Source organism: Myotis daubentonii, chromosome 2, assembly GCF_963259705.1.
Source record: "Myotis daubentonii chromosome 2, mMyoDau2.1, whole genome shotgun sequence".
In the NCBI taxonomy this organism is placed as follows: domain Eukaryota; kingdom Metazoa; phylum Chordata; class Mammalia; order Chiroptera; family Vespertilionidae; genus Myotis; species Myotis daubentonii.
In genome coordinates this window covers 117089289-117107398 of record NC_081841.1, presented here as the reverse complement: position 1 = coordinate 117107398, position 18110 = coordinate 117089289, and the positions used below count along the sequence as shown (strand labels likewise).

At 40.0% G+C, this 18110-nt stretch overlaps 1 non-coding gene and 1 pseudogene across 1 annotated transcript; one reads left to right on the top strand and one right to left on the bottom strand.

Moving 5' to 3' along the window:
* The first annotated feature begins 5011 nt into the window (after positions 1-5011).
* Positions 5012-5587, top strand: LOC132225880 (jun dimerization protein 2-like; annotated as a pseudogene).
* Positions 5588-17712: 12125 nt separating this feature from the next.
* On the bottom strand, positions 17713-17819 carry LOC132228903 (U6 spliceosomal RNA). Its single transcript, XR_009451510.1, has one exon. It is a non-coding gene; the product is annotated as a U6 spliceosomal RNA (small nuclear RNA).
* Positions 17820-18110: the final 291 nt, after the last annotated feature.

Genomic DNA, 18110 nt, shown 5'->3' with positions numbered 1-18110 from the left:
AGAAGGCCACTTCATAATACTAAAGGGAATTATTCAGTAAGAAAATACTACCTTTGTAAACATATATGCAACCCAATATAGGAACACCATATTACATAAAAAAAACTCATATGGACTTTAACAGAGGTTGACAGCAAAACAGTTATAGTGGGGAACATTAACACCCCACTGACATCACTGGATAGGTCTTCGAGACAAAAATTAACAAGGAAAGAGATGCCTTAAATGACACACTAGATCAGAGGGATCTAAACGATATTTAAAGAACATTTCACCCCAAAGCAACAGAATATACATTCTTCTCAAGTGCACATGGAACATTCTCAAAAGTAGATCACATATTAGGGCACAAAACAAGTCTATCCAAATTGAAGAAGATTGTTATAATACCATACATCTTCTCAGCTCACAATGGCATGAAGTTAGAAATCAACGACAATAAAAAAACCACTCAAAAACATGGAGGCTAAATAGCATGTTATTCAACAATGAATAGGTGGTCAATAGGTGGTCAATAAGATCAAGCAAAAAAATGAAAACTTCCTGGAAACAAATGAAAATGAACACACAACCACCCAAAACCTATTGAACATGGCAAAAGCAGAGCTGAGAGGGAAGTTCATAGCACTACAGGCCTACCTCAAGAAACAAGAAAAAGGACTAATAAGCTATCTAACCCTACAACTAAATGAATTAGAGAGAAAATAGCAAGAAAAGCCCAGAGGAAGTAAAAGGAAGGAAATAATAAAGATCAGAGTAGAAATAAATGACATTGAAACTAAAACAACAAGACAATACAAAAGATCAATGAAACCAAGAGCTGGTCCTTTGAAAAGATAAACAATTGATGAAGTCCTAGCCAGACTTATCTAGAAACAAAGAGAGAGGACCTAAATAAATAAAATCAGAAATGAAAGAGGCTATATAACAATGGACACTATGGAAATACAAAGGATTATAAACAACTATATGCCAACAAAATAGACAACCTGGGAAAAATGGATAAATTCCTAGAAACATATCATCTTCCAAAACTGAGTAAGGAAGAATCAGAAAACCTGAGTAGGCCAATAACAACTGATAAAATTGATACAGTAATTAAAAAACTCCTGGTAAACAAAAGTCCTGGACCTGATGAATTTACAGGTGAATTTTACCAAACATTCAAAGAAGAACTAACACCTATCCTCCTAACACTATTCCAAAAATTCAAAAGGAAGCAACAATCCAAAGCTCTTTTTATGAATCCAACATTACCCTAATTCCAAAACCAAATAAAGACAATACAAAGGAACAAAATTACAGGCCAATATCCCTGATGAACACAGATGCTAAAATCCTCAACAAAATATTGGCAAATTGGATCTAGCAATATATTAAAAAGATCATACACCATGATCAAGTGGGTCTTATTCTGGGGAAGCAAGGCTGGTACAATAAATGTGATAATCACATAAACAAATTGAAAGCATTTGACAAAACACAGCACCCTTTTAAAAATAAGAACTCTGAATAAAGTGAGAATAAAGGGATCATATCTCAACATAAAAAAAAACCCAAACAGAAGTTATGAAGCTGAAGAACTCAATAAGAGATATGAAGAATAAACTAGCAAGCTTAGAAAATAGAGCAGATCAAATGGAGAAAAGAATAAGAGATATGAAATATAGCAATCTAGGAATGGTTTAGGTAAAAGAAGAGAGAAAGTTGAGAGTAAAAAAGAAAAAGAGAAAGAACTCTACAAGAACTATCTAACTCTATTAGAGAGAGAAATATAAGAATAATGTGTATACCAAAAAGCAGGTCCTAGCCTGTTTGGCTCAGTGGATAGAGTGTCAGCCTGAGGACTGACAGGTCTTGGGTTCAATTCCATTCCAGGGCATGTACCTCAGTTGCAATCTTGATTCTGACCCCTGGTCAGGCATGGGAGGCAACACATTGAAGTGTATTTCTCATATCTATGTTTCTCTCTCTGTGTCTCTCCCCCTCTCTTCCACTTTCTTTAAAAATCAATGGAAAAATATCCTCAGGTGAGGATTAACAAAAACAAAACAAAACAAATAAACAAAAAGCAAAAAACAGTAGAAGGGAACAGAGAACCTATTCAAAGAAATAATTGACAAAGAGTTTCCAAACCTTTCAAAGAAGCTAACAGAACACCTAATTATTTCAACCCAAAAAGGACTTCTCTAAGGCACATAATATTAAAATTGTCAAAAATTAATGACAAAGAAAGAATTCCCAAGGCAGTCAAGAAAAAGAAGACTATATCCCATCCAAAAAATCTCATCAGATTGTCATTAGATTTTTCAGCAGAAACACTACAAGCTAGGAGAAAGTGGAATTAAATATTAAAATTATTGAAAAAGTTAAATCACCAGCTAAGAATAATATATCCAACAAAGTTATTTTTTAAGTATGAAAGGGAACTAAAGACTTTTCCAGACATACAGAAGCTGAATGAATTTACCACTGCAAGAGTTGCATTTAGCTGTTCTCCTACCTAAAACAAAGACAAAAAGATACAAAAAAATGAGAAAGATGACTAATGAACTGACAAAACTTGGAAATTGCAACCATTAATCAGAATAGAGTATCAAATACTATAACATAAAAATTTAAGGAGGTAAAAACATTTTTGAAAATAAAAAGACAACAGTTACTGAAATTTGGAAATAAACTCACAGCATAAAAGGGATAATTTGTCACAACAAAAACATAAAAGGGGAGAGGGTCAAAAACTAAACTTTCACAGATAAATGGATATAAGTTGCTTGCAGAAGAAAAAGCACTACTGTTCATATACTGTATATATGAAACTTTCTTTTGCATAAACCTAATGGAAACCCCTCAAAAAATCTAAAACTGAGACATAACATAAAAAAAAGAAATTGGAAGAAAATGATAATATAATACCATTAAACAAAACAACAGACAGAAACACAAAGAAAAAAATTAATGGAAACACAGAACTACCAGAAAACAAAAGATGAAATGGCGGATTTAGGAAGATGGTGAATGCCAGGACAGCAGTGAGGACGAGAGTGTGAGAGAGTAAGGAAGTGAAAGGGGAGTGTGTGGACATGTGGTGTGTGTGTGTATGTGTGTGAGTTAGGGACAGTTAGATCCTGCAGGACTTTTGGGGGCTGGTGGATTGGGCAGTCTTAGACTGCAAGACCCTGCTCCTGCTGCTAGCACTCCCAGGCGGCCAGCACTAGCACAGAAACCACGCCATCTTGAAAGGAAGAACTGCTGTGACTGGGAACCCAGCCTCAACACCACCCAGACTGGCCTCAGACACAAACTGGGACCCTACAGTCACTCTGGACAAAACCTGCTACCACAGCTTCAGACCCATGGAAAACCGAGACTCCAGCCATCCTGGCCACAGATTCCTGTGAGTCACAGAGCACAACCCCCTCCCACTGGCCCACTGCAGTGGCATAGGGCCCATGCGACCCACAGCACACTAGTGGACCTCCCACAGACACAGGGCAGCAGTGAAACCTGGCCCTCTAGCAAGCCTGTGACTGATTCTCAGTGCATGCGTGCACAAGGACTCTGATTCTCAGTGCAGAGGCTTCCTGCTGGCCCAAGGTAACTGAACCGAGTGCCCGTGACTCTGATTCTCAGTACAGGCACAAGGACACTCTGATTCTTGGCACACACACACCTGGGGGAGCTACATCTGACCCCCAGCTGCCACCCCACCTGCCTCTGAGCAGGCAGACTCTTGAGTGGCCGACTCTCAACATGCATGGCTCTCGTCAACACACAGCAACCACATGTCTCAGTGCCTAAGCTCTTCAGTGATGCTTGGGTTGCACAATGCTCCCAAAGGAAAGAAAAGGATGCATTACCAAGAAAGGAACTAAATGAAATAGAGGCATGCAATAGGTCAGACAAAGAATTCAGAGTAATGGTCATTCAGGTCATAAAGCGGATGGATGAGAAAATCAAGAAACTATGCAAAAATCAGGAGGAAATCAAAAGTGATATAGCTACAATCAAAAACATGATGGGAGGTTTCAACAGTAGACTCTGAGAAGCAGAGGACCGAGTTAGTGAGTTAGAAGATAAGGTAGAGAAAAAAAGCCCAATTGGAAGAGCAATTGTAGAAAAAATTAAAAAGCAGGAGGAGAGCCTAAGGGAGTTTTTGGACAACATGAAATGAAGTAACATGCATATAATAGGGGTTCTAGAGGGACAAGAAGATCATCAAGAAGCTATTTGAAGAAATAATGACAGAAAACTTCCCTGATATGGGGAAGAAAAAGTCACACAAGCACAGAGAGTCCCAAACAAGATGAACCCAAAAGACCCACATGAAGATATGCCATAATTACAATGGCAAATGTTAATGACAAAGAGAGAATCTTAAAGGCTGCAAGAGAGAGACAGAGTTACCTACAAAGGATATCCCATCAGATTATCAAATTATTTCTCAACAGAAACACATCAAGCCAGAAGGGAATGGAATGAAGTATACAAAGTGATGCAAAGCAAGGGATTGAATCCAAGAATACTCTATCCAGAAAGGCTATCATTTAAAACTGAAGGGAAATCAGGAGCTTTGCAGACAAAAAATTGCTAAGGGAGTTTATCACTACCAGGCCAGCAATGAAAGAAATGCTAAAGGGACTGGCGTAAAGAGAAGAAATAGAAAGGGATGAAGGAACACAGGCATAAAGAATAGAAATGGCTATAAACAAGTACCTATCCTATATAATAAAAGCCCAGCGACCATAACGGCGTAACAACCATAATGACCAGAGACCAGAACCACCATGGCCCCTGGCTGAGCTGGCCCTGCCTCTCAGCAAATAGTTATGGGCAACCAGGCAGGCAGACGAGTGGTTAGGGGTAATCAGGTAGGCAGACAGAGCCCTGAGATTGATTGCCTCAAAGAGGGAGACCCAGCCAGAGGAATGCTGGGCAGCTGCCATGGGAGGCACTGGCGGTGGTGGACGCTGCACGGCAGAGCTGGCACCAATGCAGCTCCTAAGAGGGCATGGTGTCTGCAGCCTGGCCCAGGCCCCAGAGTCGCAGCCTCTCCCCGCAGCTTCTGCAGGGCTGGACTGCCAAGCCTCCTGCTATAATACCTGGGAAGATCCTGGACCCTTCCATGACTGCAGGCTATCTGTCAGAACTCTGCCCCCTGACTGGACTCCCAAGCTCAGCCCTGACTGCAGAGGAGCTTAAATATGCTGACATCCACAACATTTGGGCCATGATCACCCCTTTGCACTTCCTGGAGGTGAAACTGGGCAAGAGGCCTCAACCTGTGAAAAGTGAGTTAGATGAGGAAGAGTAGTGGAGGAAAAGGCACTGGGGAAAGAACAAAGTGGTGGCAGCCCAGTGCTGGAACAAGAAGAAGGAGCAGAAGGAGTTTCTGCAGTAGGAACCTGAGTGGCTGGAGCTCATGAATGCGGAGCTGAAAATCCAGATGGAGGAGCTGAAGCAGGAGCAGCAGCAGCTCATCCTGATGCTCAACCAGCATCACCACACCTGTATCAACAGGCCCGGCAGTGTTAAGACCCCCAACTCAGAAGGCAAACCACTCCTGGAGCAGCTGGAGAAGAAGTGACCATGGGTTGGGAGGAGGAAAAGATGGAGGAGGAGATGAGCAGAGGGAGGAGGAGGGTCTCAGAGGGCTCTTCTTTGCTGCATTAAAAACTCTTCAATGAAGCTCAGCACAGCCAGCATCGACCAGGTTTTTTTGTGAAACTCAGATCAGTCACACCAGGGGAAGAAATCCAGGATGATGAAACCCAGGACCAAGTGCTGAGGCCAAAGTAGTCCTGAGAGGGGCTGTTCTGCCTGGTGCCAGGCATGCAGGAGGCAGGACAGAGGCTCTGGGCCAGAGAGACACCCAACCAGGCAGCTGTGGGCTCTTCTCCAGCATCTCTGCCAGGGCACACCCAAAGGACCTCCGAGCAGCCAGGAAAAGCCATGAGTTGCCACAAAAATTAGGCTGAGTATGGAACTCAGAGTGAAACTGCAATCTGCCTGCCCCCAGCCCTGACCCTGATCCTGACACTGATCCTGATGCAAAGCTGGAGAAGGGCACAATGCCAGGCCCTGCTGTACCCACCCACTGTGGTCCAGCTCAGTCTTGCCCAGAGTGGCAGCCAGGGCACACCCTCGCTGGCCCTGCTGGAGATGCTGTGAGCATGAGGCACGGGCACCCTTCCAAAGCACATACTCACTGAATGTTTACAGACTGGCTGTCCTGGCAGGGCTTTCAACTGCACATGTTTTTAAAAAATATTTTTTACAAAAAAATTTTATACAAGCAATATATAAATGGATTTCTATAATCACTCAGTGTGATACTGTATAAATATGCTATGGTTTGTTTGTTACAGACAGATATTCAGCAGTTATGGCCACTGTGTGTAACTTCTAAGTACTGTAGTCTCTGGGTGTTGGGGGTGGCAGGGGCGGGGTGTGGTGCATTTCCATCTTGGTAAACCCTTCATAGTACTCAGTTCTGTATTGCTCTGTAAACATTATTCTTACTTAAAAAAAAAGAAAAAGAAAGAAAGAAAGAAAGGAAGAAAGAAAGAAAGAAAGAAAGAAAGAAAGAAAGAAAGAAAGAAAGAAAGAAAGAAAGAAAGAAAGAAAGAGGGAGGCCCAGGTCACTGGCTGGCAATGTTGTGGCAGGTGTGCGGGTGGCCAGCGATCATCCTGCAGAGGAGGCCCAGGCCAGCCAAGCCATCACACTCCACACCTGACACCTGCAGAGGGAGGCAACCAGTGGCAGGGGAAATGGGGGAACAGTGCTGCACAGATGTCAAGAAGTGGCAGCGGCAGGGGTGGGGCAGCTGCCTACAGCCAGGGGAAGGCAAGCCCCGATAGGCCCTGATCTCAGGCCAGACCTAGGGACACTACCTGAGGGGGTCCCAGATTGTGAGAGGGTGCAGGCTGAGGGACCCGCACCCCTCTGAGTTCACGAATTTTCATGCACCGAGCCTCTAGTCAATAATAACATTAAACGTAAATGGACTAAATGCTCCAATCAAAAGACATTGAGTGACTGAATGGATAAGAAAACATGACCCATATATCTGCTGTGTACAAGAGACCCACCTCAGAACAAGGGATTCACACAGACTGAAACTGAAGAAATGGAAAAATATCTTTCAGGCAAGTGGAAATGAAAAAAAAAAGCTGGAGTAACAATACTTATATCTGACAAAATAGACCTCAAAGTGAAGGCCATAACAAGAGACAAGGAAGGCCACTTCATAATTCTAAAGATACCGATACAACAAGAGGATATAACTCTGGTAAACATATATGCACCCAATGCAGGAGCACCCAAATACATAAAAGAAATGGAAGATATCAGGGGAGAGATTGACTGCAATACAATCATAGTAGGAGACTTTAATGCCCCTTTAACATCACTGGACAAATTCTCTAGATAAAAAATCAGCAAAGAAATAGCAATCCTAAATGACTCACTAGATCAGATGGACTTAATCAACAATTTCAGAACATTCCAACACAAAGCTAAAGAATATATATTCTTCTCAAGAGCACATGGGGCATTTGAAAAGATAGACCACATATTAGGACACAGGCAAAGTCTCTCCAAATTCAAGAAGATTGAAATGATATCAAGCATATTTTCAGATCACAATGGCACAATATTAAAAATAAACTACAATTAAAAAAATCACAAAAATTCAAATACTTGGAGGCTAAATAGGATGCTATTAAACAATGATTGGGTTACCAAAGCATTTATTTATTTATTTAATAATTTTTATTTCTTAAAGTATTACAAAGAGTATTACATATGTCTCCTTCCCCCCCCCTTGACATTCCCCCAGTCCCTACCCCCCCCCCCCGTGTCTTGTGTCCGTTGGTTAATCTTATATGCATGAATACAAGTCCTTCGGTTGATCTCTTAATCCCCCCCCAAAAAAACCCTCCCCAGGCTTCCCACTGTAGTTTGACAGTCTGTTCAATGTTGCTCTGCCTCTGCATCTACCCCTGAAAGCATTTAAAGAAGAAATAAATAACACCTTGGAAAAAAATTACAATGAAAACAAAACAACCCAAAATCTATGGAAAACAGTGAAAGCAGTCCCGAGAGGGAAGATCATAGAATTACAGGCCTACCTCAAAAAAATGAGAAAAGCTGGTAATAAACCATCTAACTCTACAACTTGAAGTATTAGAAAGATAGCAATAAGAAAAGCCCAGAGTGAGTGGAATGAAAGAAATAGTAAAAATTAGAGCAAAAAAATAGAGACAAAAGAAAAATACAAAAGTCAATGAAACCAAATGCTGGTTCTTTGAAAGGATAAACAAGATTGATGAACCTTTAGCCAGGCTCACCAAGAAGCAAAGAGAGAAGACCCAAATAAACAAAATCAGAAATGAAAAAAGCAAAATAACTACAGACCCTTCAGAAATACAAAGAATCATAAAATAATAATATGAGCAACTCTATTCCAACAAACTGTTCAACCTAGAAGAAATGGACATATTCCTAGAAAAATACAACCTTCCAAAACTCAATCAGGAAGAATAAAAAAATCTGAATAGACTGATAACTATGAAGGAAATTGAAGTAGTAATAAAAAAAACTCCCACCAAACAAAAGCCCAGGGCCAGATGGCTTCACAGGGGAGTTTTACCAAACATTCAAAGAAGAACTAATACCTATACTTCACAAACTATTTCAGAAAGAACAAAAGGATGGAACACTTCCTAACTCTTTTTATGAGGCCAGCATTATCCTAATACCAAAACCAGGGTTAAGATGCTACAAAGAAAGAGAATCACAGGCCAATATCCCTGATGAACATAGATGTTAAAATCATCAACACAATATTAGCAAATCGCATCAAGCAATATATTAAAAAGATCATACACCATGATCAAGTGGAATTTATTTCAGGGATGCAAGGCTGGTACAATATTCACAAATCAATAAACGTGATACATCACATAAATGGACTGCAAAACAAAAATCACATACTGATATCAATTCACACAGAAAAAACATTTCACAAAATCCAATACCCTTTTTAAAATAAAAACTTTCAGCAAAGTGAGAATAGAGGGAACATACCTCAACATAATAAAAGCCATATATGAAAAACCTACAGCCAACATCATACTCAATAGGCAAAAACTAAAATCATTTCCCCTAAGAACAGGAACAAGACAGGGATACCACTTCCACCACTCCTGTTCGACATAGTACTGGAAGTGCTAGCCATAGTGATCAGAAAGGAAAAAGAAATAAAAGGCATTCAAATTGGAAAAGAAGAAGTTTTTCATAGATGACGTGATATTGTACAAAGAAAATCCCAAAGATTCCATAAAAAAACTACTAGACTTAATAAATGAATTCGGCAATGTAGCAAGATACAAAATTAAACACCCAGAAAACTATGGGTTTTTTTATACACCAATAATGAACTCACAAAAAAAGAAACTAAAAATAACAATGCTATATACCATTGCAACAAAAAAATTAAGATACCTAGGAATAAATTTAACTAAGGAGGTAAAAGACCTGTACTCAGAAAACTGCAGGATATTGAAAAAAGAAATAGAGGAAGACAAACAAATGGAAGAATATACCGGGTTCGTGGATTGGTAAAATCATCATCATTAAAATGTCCATACTACCCAAAGCAATCTATGGATTCAATGAAACACCCATTAAAATATCAATAGCATACTTCAAAGACCTAGAACAAACTCTCCAAAAATTCATCTGGAACAAAAGAAGACCCTGAATAGCTGCAGCAATCTTGAGAAAGAAGAACAATATTGGAGGGATCAAAATACCAGATATCAAGCTATATTACCAAGCCACAGTTCTCAAAACTGCCTAGTACTGGCACAAGAACAGATATATAGACCAATGAAACAGAACAGAGAACCCAGAAATTGACCCAAGTCATTATGCTCAATAAATATTTCACAAAGGAGGCAAGAACATATAATGGAGTCAAGACAGTCTTGGCAATAAATGGTGTTGGGAAAATTGGAAAGATATGTACAAAAATATGAAACTAGACCACCAATTTACACTACATAAAAATAAACTCAAAATGGATAAAGGACTTAAACATAAGATGGAAAACAATAAAAATCTTAGAAGAAGCCATAGGCAGTAAAATATCAGACATTTGTCATAGCAAAATCTTTTCTGGTACAGCTCCTAGGGCAATGGAAACTAAAGTGAAAATAAACAAATGGCACTACATCAAAATAAAAGCTTCTGCACAGAGAAAGAAACGTCAACAAAACAACAAGAGCGCCCACTGCATGGGAGAACATATTTGCCAATATTACATCTGATAAAGGTTTAATCTCAAAATTTACAGGGAACTCATACAACTTAACAAAAGGAAGATCAACAATCCAATAAAAAAGTGGAAAACAGACCTAAATAGACACTTTTTTTTCAAAGAGGACATACAGAAGGCCAAGAGACATATGAAAACATGCTCAAAGTCACTAATCATCTGAGAGATGCAAATCAAAACAACAATGAGGTACCATCTCACACTTGCAGAATAGCTGTCATCAACAAATCAACAAATAACAAGTGCTGGAGAGGATGCGGAGAAAAAGGAACCCTTGTGCACTGCTGGTGGGAATGCAGACTGGTGCAGCCCCTGTGGAAAACAGTATGGCATTTCCTCAAAAAATTAAAAATGGAACTCCCATTTGACCCAGTAATCCCACTTCTAGGAATATATCCCAAGAAAACAGAAACACCAATCAAAAAGGATATATGCACCCCTCTGTTCATAGCAGCACAGTTTACAATAGCTAAGATTTGGATACAGCTTAACTGCCATCAGCAGATGAGTGGATTAAAAAACTGTGGTACATCTACACAATGGAATACTATGCTGCTATAAAAAAGAAGGAATTCTTACCATTGCGACTGCATGGATGGAACTGGAGAGCATTATGCTTAGCAAAATAAGCCTGTCAGAGAAAGATAAATATCACATGATCTCACTCATTTGTGAAATATAATGAACAACATAAATGGATGAACAAAAATAGAACCAGTGTCATAGAAGATCGAACAGAGTGTCCAACCTATTAAGGAAGGTGTGGGGTGTGGGAGTAAGAGATCAACCAAAGGACTTGTATACCTGCATATGAGCATAACCAATGGACACAGACTGGAGGGGGAGGGGGGGAGGGCATGTGATGGAGGGTGGGTGATGCCAGGAGAGGTCAACAGGGGGTTGGGGGTGGAGGGAAGGAGACTTATGTAATACTGTAAACAATAAAGATTTTTTTAAAAAGGGTGTTGGATTTTGTCGAATGCTTTTTCTGTATCATTTGATATTAATATGTGATTTTTGTCTTGCAATCTATTTATGTGCTATATCACATTTATTGATTTGCAAATATTGTACCAGCCTTTCATCCTCAGAATAAGTCCCACTCTGTCATGATGTATGATCTTTTTAATGTATTGCTGGATCCGGTTTGCTAAAATTTTGTTGAGGATTTTAGGGTCTATCTTCGTCAGGGATATTGGCTTGTCTCTTTCTTTGTAGTGTCTTTATCTGGTTTGGTAATTTGGGTGATGCAGACCTCATAAAAAGAGTTCAGAAGTGTTCCTTCCTCTTGAATTTTTTGGAATAGTTTGAGAAGTAGAGGAGTTAGTTCTTTGAATATTTGGTAAAACTCTGCTGTGAATCTGTCTGAACCCGGGCTTTTGTTTGCTGGGAGTTTTTTTCAATTATTGCTTAAATTTTATTGGTAGTTATTGGCCTATTCCAGTTTTTTGATTCTTCCTGATGGAGTTTTGCAAGGTTATATTTTTCTAGAAATATTTCCATTTTGTCCAGGTTGTCCAGGTTTGTTGGAATAAAGTTGTTCATGGTATTTTATTACAGTCCTTTGTATTTCTGTGTGGTCAGTTGTTACTTCTCTTCTTTCATTTCTGATTTTGTTTATTTAGGTCCTCTCTTTTTGTTTCCTGGTGAGGTTGGCTAGATATCTATCAATCTTATTTATCCTTTCAATGAACCAGCTCTTGGTTCTATTTACCTTTTGTATTGTTTTTTTGTTGTTGTTTGTTTGTTTGTTTCTATGTCATTTGTTTCCATTCTGATCTTTATTATTTCCTTCCTTCTACTTGTTTTGGCCTTTTCTTGTTTTCTTCATAATTATTTAAGTTGTAGTGTTAGATAACTTATTACCAGTTTTTCTAGTTTTTTCAGGTAGGCCTGTAGTGCTATGAATTTCCCTCTTAGGACTGCTTTCACTGTGTCCTATAGGTTTGGGTTGTTGGGTATTCGTTTTCATTTGTTTCCAGGATGTTTTTAATTTCTTCTTTGACCTCTTTCCTAACACATTCTTTGTTTAATAGCATGCTATTTAGCCTCCATGTATTTGATTGTTTTTGAGTATTTTATTATAACTGATTTTTTAAAAATATATTTTATTGATTTTTTACAGAGAGGAAGGGAGAGAGATAGAGAGTTAGAAACATCGATGAGAGAGAAACATCGATCAGCTGCCTCCTGCACATCTCCTACTGGGGATGTGCCCGCAACCCAGGTACATGCCCTTGACTGGAATTGAACCCGGGACCTTTCAGTCCGCAGGCCGATGCTCTATCCACTGAGCCAAACCGGTTTCGGCTATTATAACTGATTTTGAATTTCATGCTATTTTGGTCTGGGAAGATGCTTTATATTATTTCAATATACTTGAATTTATAGAGACTTAGCTTGTGTCCTAAGATGTGGTCTGTCTTTAAAAATTTCCCATGAGAAGAATGTATATTCCGTAGTGTTTGGGGTGGAATATTCTGAAGATGTCAATTAGTTCCAGAGTCTCATTTTGGATTGCTGTTTCCTTGTTGATATTTTTTGGCTATAAGATTTATCCAATGATGTAAGTGGGATATTAAAGACCCATACTATGATTTTTTTAAAATATATTTTTTATTGATTAAGATATTACATATGTGTCCTTATCCCTACCTTACCCCCTATCCTCCCACACACACACCCCGCTCATGCCCTCACCCCCCCCCCCCCCCCGTTGTATGTGTCCATTGGTTAGGCCTATATGCTTGCATGTAAGTCCTTTGGTTGATCTTTCCCTCTTAACCCCGGCCCTCCCCTACCTTCCCTCCAAGGCCTGACAGTCCAATATATGCCTCTTCATCTCTGGATCAATCCTTGTTCATCAGTTTATGTTGTTCATTATATTCCACAAAGGAGTGAGATCATGTGGTATTTATCCTTCCCTGACTGGCTTATTTCACTTAGCATAATGCTCTCCAGTTCCATCCATGCTGTGGCAAATGGTAAGAGTTCCTTTTTCTTCTTCCTCTTCTTAAAGAATACCTTTCAGCATTTCATATAATGCTGGTTTGGTGGTGATGAATTCCTTTAGCTTTTTCTTATCTGTGAAGCTCTTTATCTGACCTTAAATTCTGAATGATAGCTTTGCTGGATAAAGTAATCTTGGTTGTAGGATCTTGCTATTCATCACTTTGAATATTTCTTGCCACTCTCTTCTGGCCTGCATGGTTTCTGTTGAGAAATCAGCTGACAGTCATATGGGTACTCCCTTGTAGGTAACTGACTTTTTTTCTCTTGCTGCTTTTAAGAGTCTCTCTTTGTCTTTTGCTCTTGGCATTTTAATTATGATGTGTCTTGGTGTGGTCCTCTTTGGGTTCCTTTTGTTTGAGGTTCTCTGCGCTTCCTGGACTTGTAAGTCTATTTCTTTGACCAGGTAGGGTAAGTTTTCTGTCATGATTTCTTCAAATAGGTTTTCAATATCTTGCCCTCTCTCTTCTTCTGGCACCCCTATAATTCTGATGTTGGTACACTTGAAGTTGTCCCAGAGGCTCCTTACACTATCTTCATATTTTTGGAATCTTTTTTCTTTTTCGGTTGGGAATTTTTTGTTTCTTCGAATTTCAAATCTTTGACTTGATTCTTGGGATCGTCTTGTCTGCTGTTGGATCTCTGTATATTATTCTTTATTTCAGTCAGCGTATGCTTAATTTCTAGTTGGTCTTTTTTCATATCCTCCAGGGTCTCACTAAATTTATCAGCGGTTTCCAGGAAATTCTTGAAAAACCTTAGAAGTGTGGTTTTGAACTCTATATCCAGTGGTTTGCTTTCCTCCATTTCTGTCATTTGTGACCTGTTTCTTTGTCTCCTCATTTTTTATGCTTCCCTGTGTTGGTAGAGTGGTTTTGTGTGCCTGGTGTCCTATAGGACCCAGTGGCTCAGCCTCCCCAGTTATCTGAGGTGGACACTCTTGGTGCACCCCCTTGTGGGCTTTGTGCACAGTCCTGTTGTAGTTATGCCTTGATTGTTGTAGGATCACTGGGAGGAATTGACCTCCAGGCCAATTGGCAGTGAGAATCATCTGTGTCTGCAGTGGGAGAACTTCTGTGCTGAAGACACCCTTCTGGGGCCAGACTTGCTTCAGTGGGCTTTGGTGCTCACTGAGTCTGCCCCCTGAGTGTGTCCTTATGGATCTGAGGAGTTGTAATCTGGATGGTCCCACTCTGAGCACTGGGTACACTGGCTCTTGGATCTAAGGAGGTGCTAATTTAGCCTCTGCCTGAGGTTACCCAGCAGGAGCTACGAAAAGATCTGCAGATTCCCCTTCCTTTTTTGGGGTTTGGAGGTGCCCAGATGAGGCCCCACTGTGAAGCAATGCAAGCTGCTGTGGGGCCTTGGGCCTTCTCTTGGAAGTTCTGGGTCTGTCTGGCACAGCTGTAATTTGTTAGGTAATTTTCAGGTTGCAAAGGGCCAGGGCATTCATATGCAAAAGCCTCTGCCGCTGCCTGGGTGGGGCGGGGTCTCTGAATCAACAGGGCGGAGCAAGAAGCTATGGCTGATCCTCAGCTCTGCCTTAAGGGGCCCCGCGTCTCAGTTTAATCACTCCAAGCACCTCTGAGGGAAAGCCGCCCTCAAGTTCAGAGTTCTGCCTGCTGCCAGACAGTGTAGTTTCTGCCTGTATGAGCCCTGGGTCCCCAGAGACTTCCCAGAACCGTAGTTCAGAGCAGTTGGGAGCTTGTGACTCCCTCCCGATTCAAAAAGACAGCCGTGTTCTCAGGTGCCAGCACCTTTCCGTGTGCGCTCGAGCCTCCGTTCCTTTGCACTTTACTTCTGCGCCTCCTCTTAGTCTCAGTGTGCTTTTCTCTTTCCTTCTAGTTGTAGAATTTCCACTCAGCCAGCCTTCCTGTAGTTCTGGATGATGTCCGTTTTGTCTTTTTGTTGTATTTGTGAAGTTGCTGTGGGAGGCAGCAATTTCCGGTGTTTACCTATGCCGCCATCTTGGTTTCTCTCTGACCCCTACTATGATTTTATTACTGTGATGTCTCCTTTGATATTCTCCTGAAGTTTTTTAAAAAATATATTTAGATGCTCCCGTATTGGGTGCATATATGTTTACCAGAATTATAGCCTCTTGTTGTATCAACCCCTTAAGTGTTATGAAGTGGCCCTCTTTATCACTTGTTAAGCCTTCACTTTAAGGTCTAGTTTGTCAGATATAAATATTGGTACCCCAGCTTTTTTTTTTTTTCATTTCCCTTCACCTGAAAATTTTTTTCCATTCATTCACTTTCAGTCTGTGTGAGTCTTTTGTTTTACGGTGGGTCTCTTGTAGACAGCATATATATGGGTCATGTTTTCTTATTTATTCATCTACTCCATGTCTTTTGATTGGAGCATTTAGTCCATTTACATTTAAAGTTATTATTGATAGGTACTTGTTTGTTGCCATTTTTATTCTTTATGCCTGTGTTCCTTATGCCCTTTCTTCTTTTTTTAAATATATTTTTATTGATTTTTTACAGAGAGGAAGGGAAAGTGGTAGAGAGTTAGAAACATCGATGAGAGAGAAACATAAATCAGCTGCCTCCTGCACACCTCCTACTGGGGATGTGCCCGCAACTAAGGTACATGCCCTTGACCGGAATTGAACCTGGTACCTTTCAGTCCACAGGCCGACGCTCTATCCAATGAGCCAAACTGGTTACGGCGCCCTTTATATTTATTTTTTTTTACAACAGCCCCTTTAGCATTTCTTGCATTGTTGGCTTGGTGGTAATAAACTGCCCTGAGGCTAGTGGGAGGGGCTTAGCTTTTTGTCTGTGCAGCTACTGATTTTTACTATCAATTTTGAATGATAGCCTTGTTGGGTATAGTATTCTTGGATTCAGTCGCTTGCTTTGCATCACTTTGTATACTTCATCCCATTCTCTTGTGGTCTGATGTGTTTTTGTTGAGAAATAGGTTGATAGTCTCATGGGAGATCCCTTGTAGGTAACTTTCTGTCCCTCTCTGGCAGTCTTTAAGAGTCTTACTTTGTTGTTGAGTTTTGCCAATTTAATTATGATGTGTCTTGGTGTCAGTTTTTTTCAGTTCATCTTGTTTGGGATTGACTTGTGTGACTTTTTTCTTCCCATGTCAGGGAAGTTTTCTGTCATTATTTCTTCAAACTGGTTTTCTATTCTTTGCTCAGCTTCTTGTCCTTATGGCACTCCCATTATGTGGATGTTGTTTTGTTTCCTATTCCAAAGCTCCCTTAGACTCTCCCCTTGCTTTTCAATTTTTTTCTAGTTGCTGCTTTGCTTGGGTACTTTTTTTTTCTTTCTTTTTTTTTATTGTTTAAAGTATTACAGATATCTCCTTTTTCCTGGCCACTCACACCCCTGAGAGCAAGCCCTCACTGCCCCCATGTCTGTGTCCATTGGTCATGCTAATATGCATGCATACAAGTCCTTTGGTTGATTTCTAACCCCTCTCCCCTGCCATTTGTCTCTGGATCTATTGTTGTTCATCAGTTTATGTTGATCATTATATCCCACATATGAGTGAGATCATGTGATATTTATCTTTCTCTAAGTGGCTTATTTCACTTAGCATAATGCTCTCCAGTTCCATCCATGCTGATGCAAATGGTAAAAGTTCCTTCTTTTTTATAGTAGCATAGTATTCCATTGTGTAGATATATCACAGTTTTTTAATCTACTCATCTGCGGATGGCAGTTAAGCTGTATCCAAATCTTAGCTATTGTAAACTGTGCTGCTATGAACAGAGGGGTGCATATATCCTTTCTGATTGGTGTTTCTGTTTTCTTGGGATATATTCCTAGAAGTGGGATTTCTGGGTTAAATGGAAGTTCCATTTTTAATTTTTTGAGGAAACTCCATACTGTTTTTAATAGTGGCTGCACCAGTCTGCATTCCCACCAGCAGTGCACGAGGGTTCCTTTTTCTCCACATCCTTGCCAGCACTTGTCATTTGTTGATTTGTTAATGATAGCCATTCTGACAGGTGTGAGATGGTACCTCATTGTTGTTTTGATTTGCATCTCTCAGAAGATCAGTGACTTTGATCATGTTTTCATGCATCTCTGAGCCTTCTGTATGTCCTCTTTTGAAAGTAACTATTTAGGTCCTTTACCCATTTTTTTATTGGATTTTTTATCTTCCTTTTGTTAAGTTGTATGAGTTCACTGTAAATTTTGGAGATTAAACCCTTTGCTTGGGTCTTTTCTATGTTGTCTTCTAACTTGCTGGTTTGGTCCTCAGCTTTTTCTAGTCTACTGTTTAAATCTTCAATTCAGTTCTTTATTGCAGGTATGTCATTCTTCATTTTCTCCTGGTTCTTATTTATGTTGGTAAATTTCTTTTTTTTCAACTAATCTGTTTAGACAGTAAAAATATGGAATGCTTCACGAATTTGGGTGTCATCATTGCGCAGGGGCTATCCTAATCTTCTCTGTATTGTTTTAATTTTCGTATATGTACTGCTGAAGTGAGCATGTTGGAAAATTTCTTTTTTTCTTTTTTTTTTAAAATATATTTTATTGATTTTTTACAGAGATTAAGGGAGAGGGATAGAGAGTTAGAAACATCAATGAGAGAGAAACATTGATCAGCTGCCTCCCGCACACTCCCCACTGGGGATGTGCCCGCAACCAAGGCACATGCCCTTGACCGGAATCGAACCCGGGACCCTTGAGTCCACAGGCCGACGCTCTATCCACTGAGCCAAACCAGTCAGGGCGGAAAATTTCTTATCCAGACATTTGGGCATCCTTATAACCAGTACTT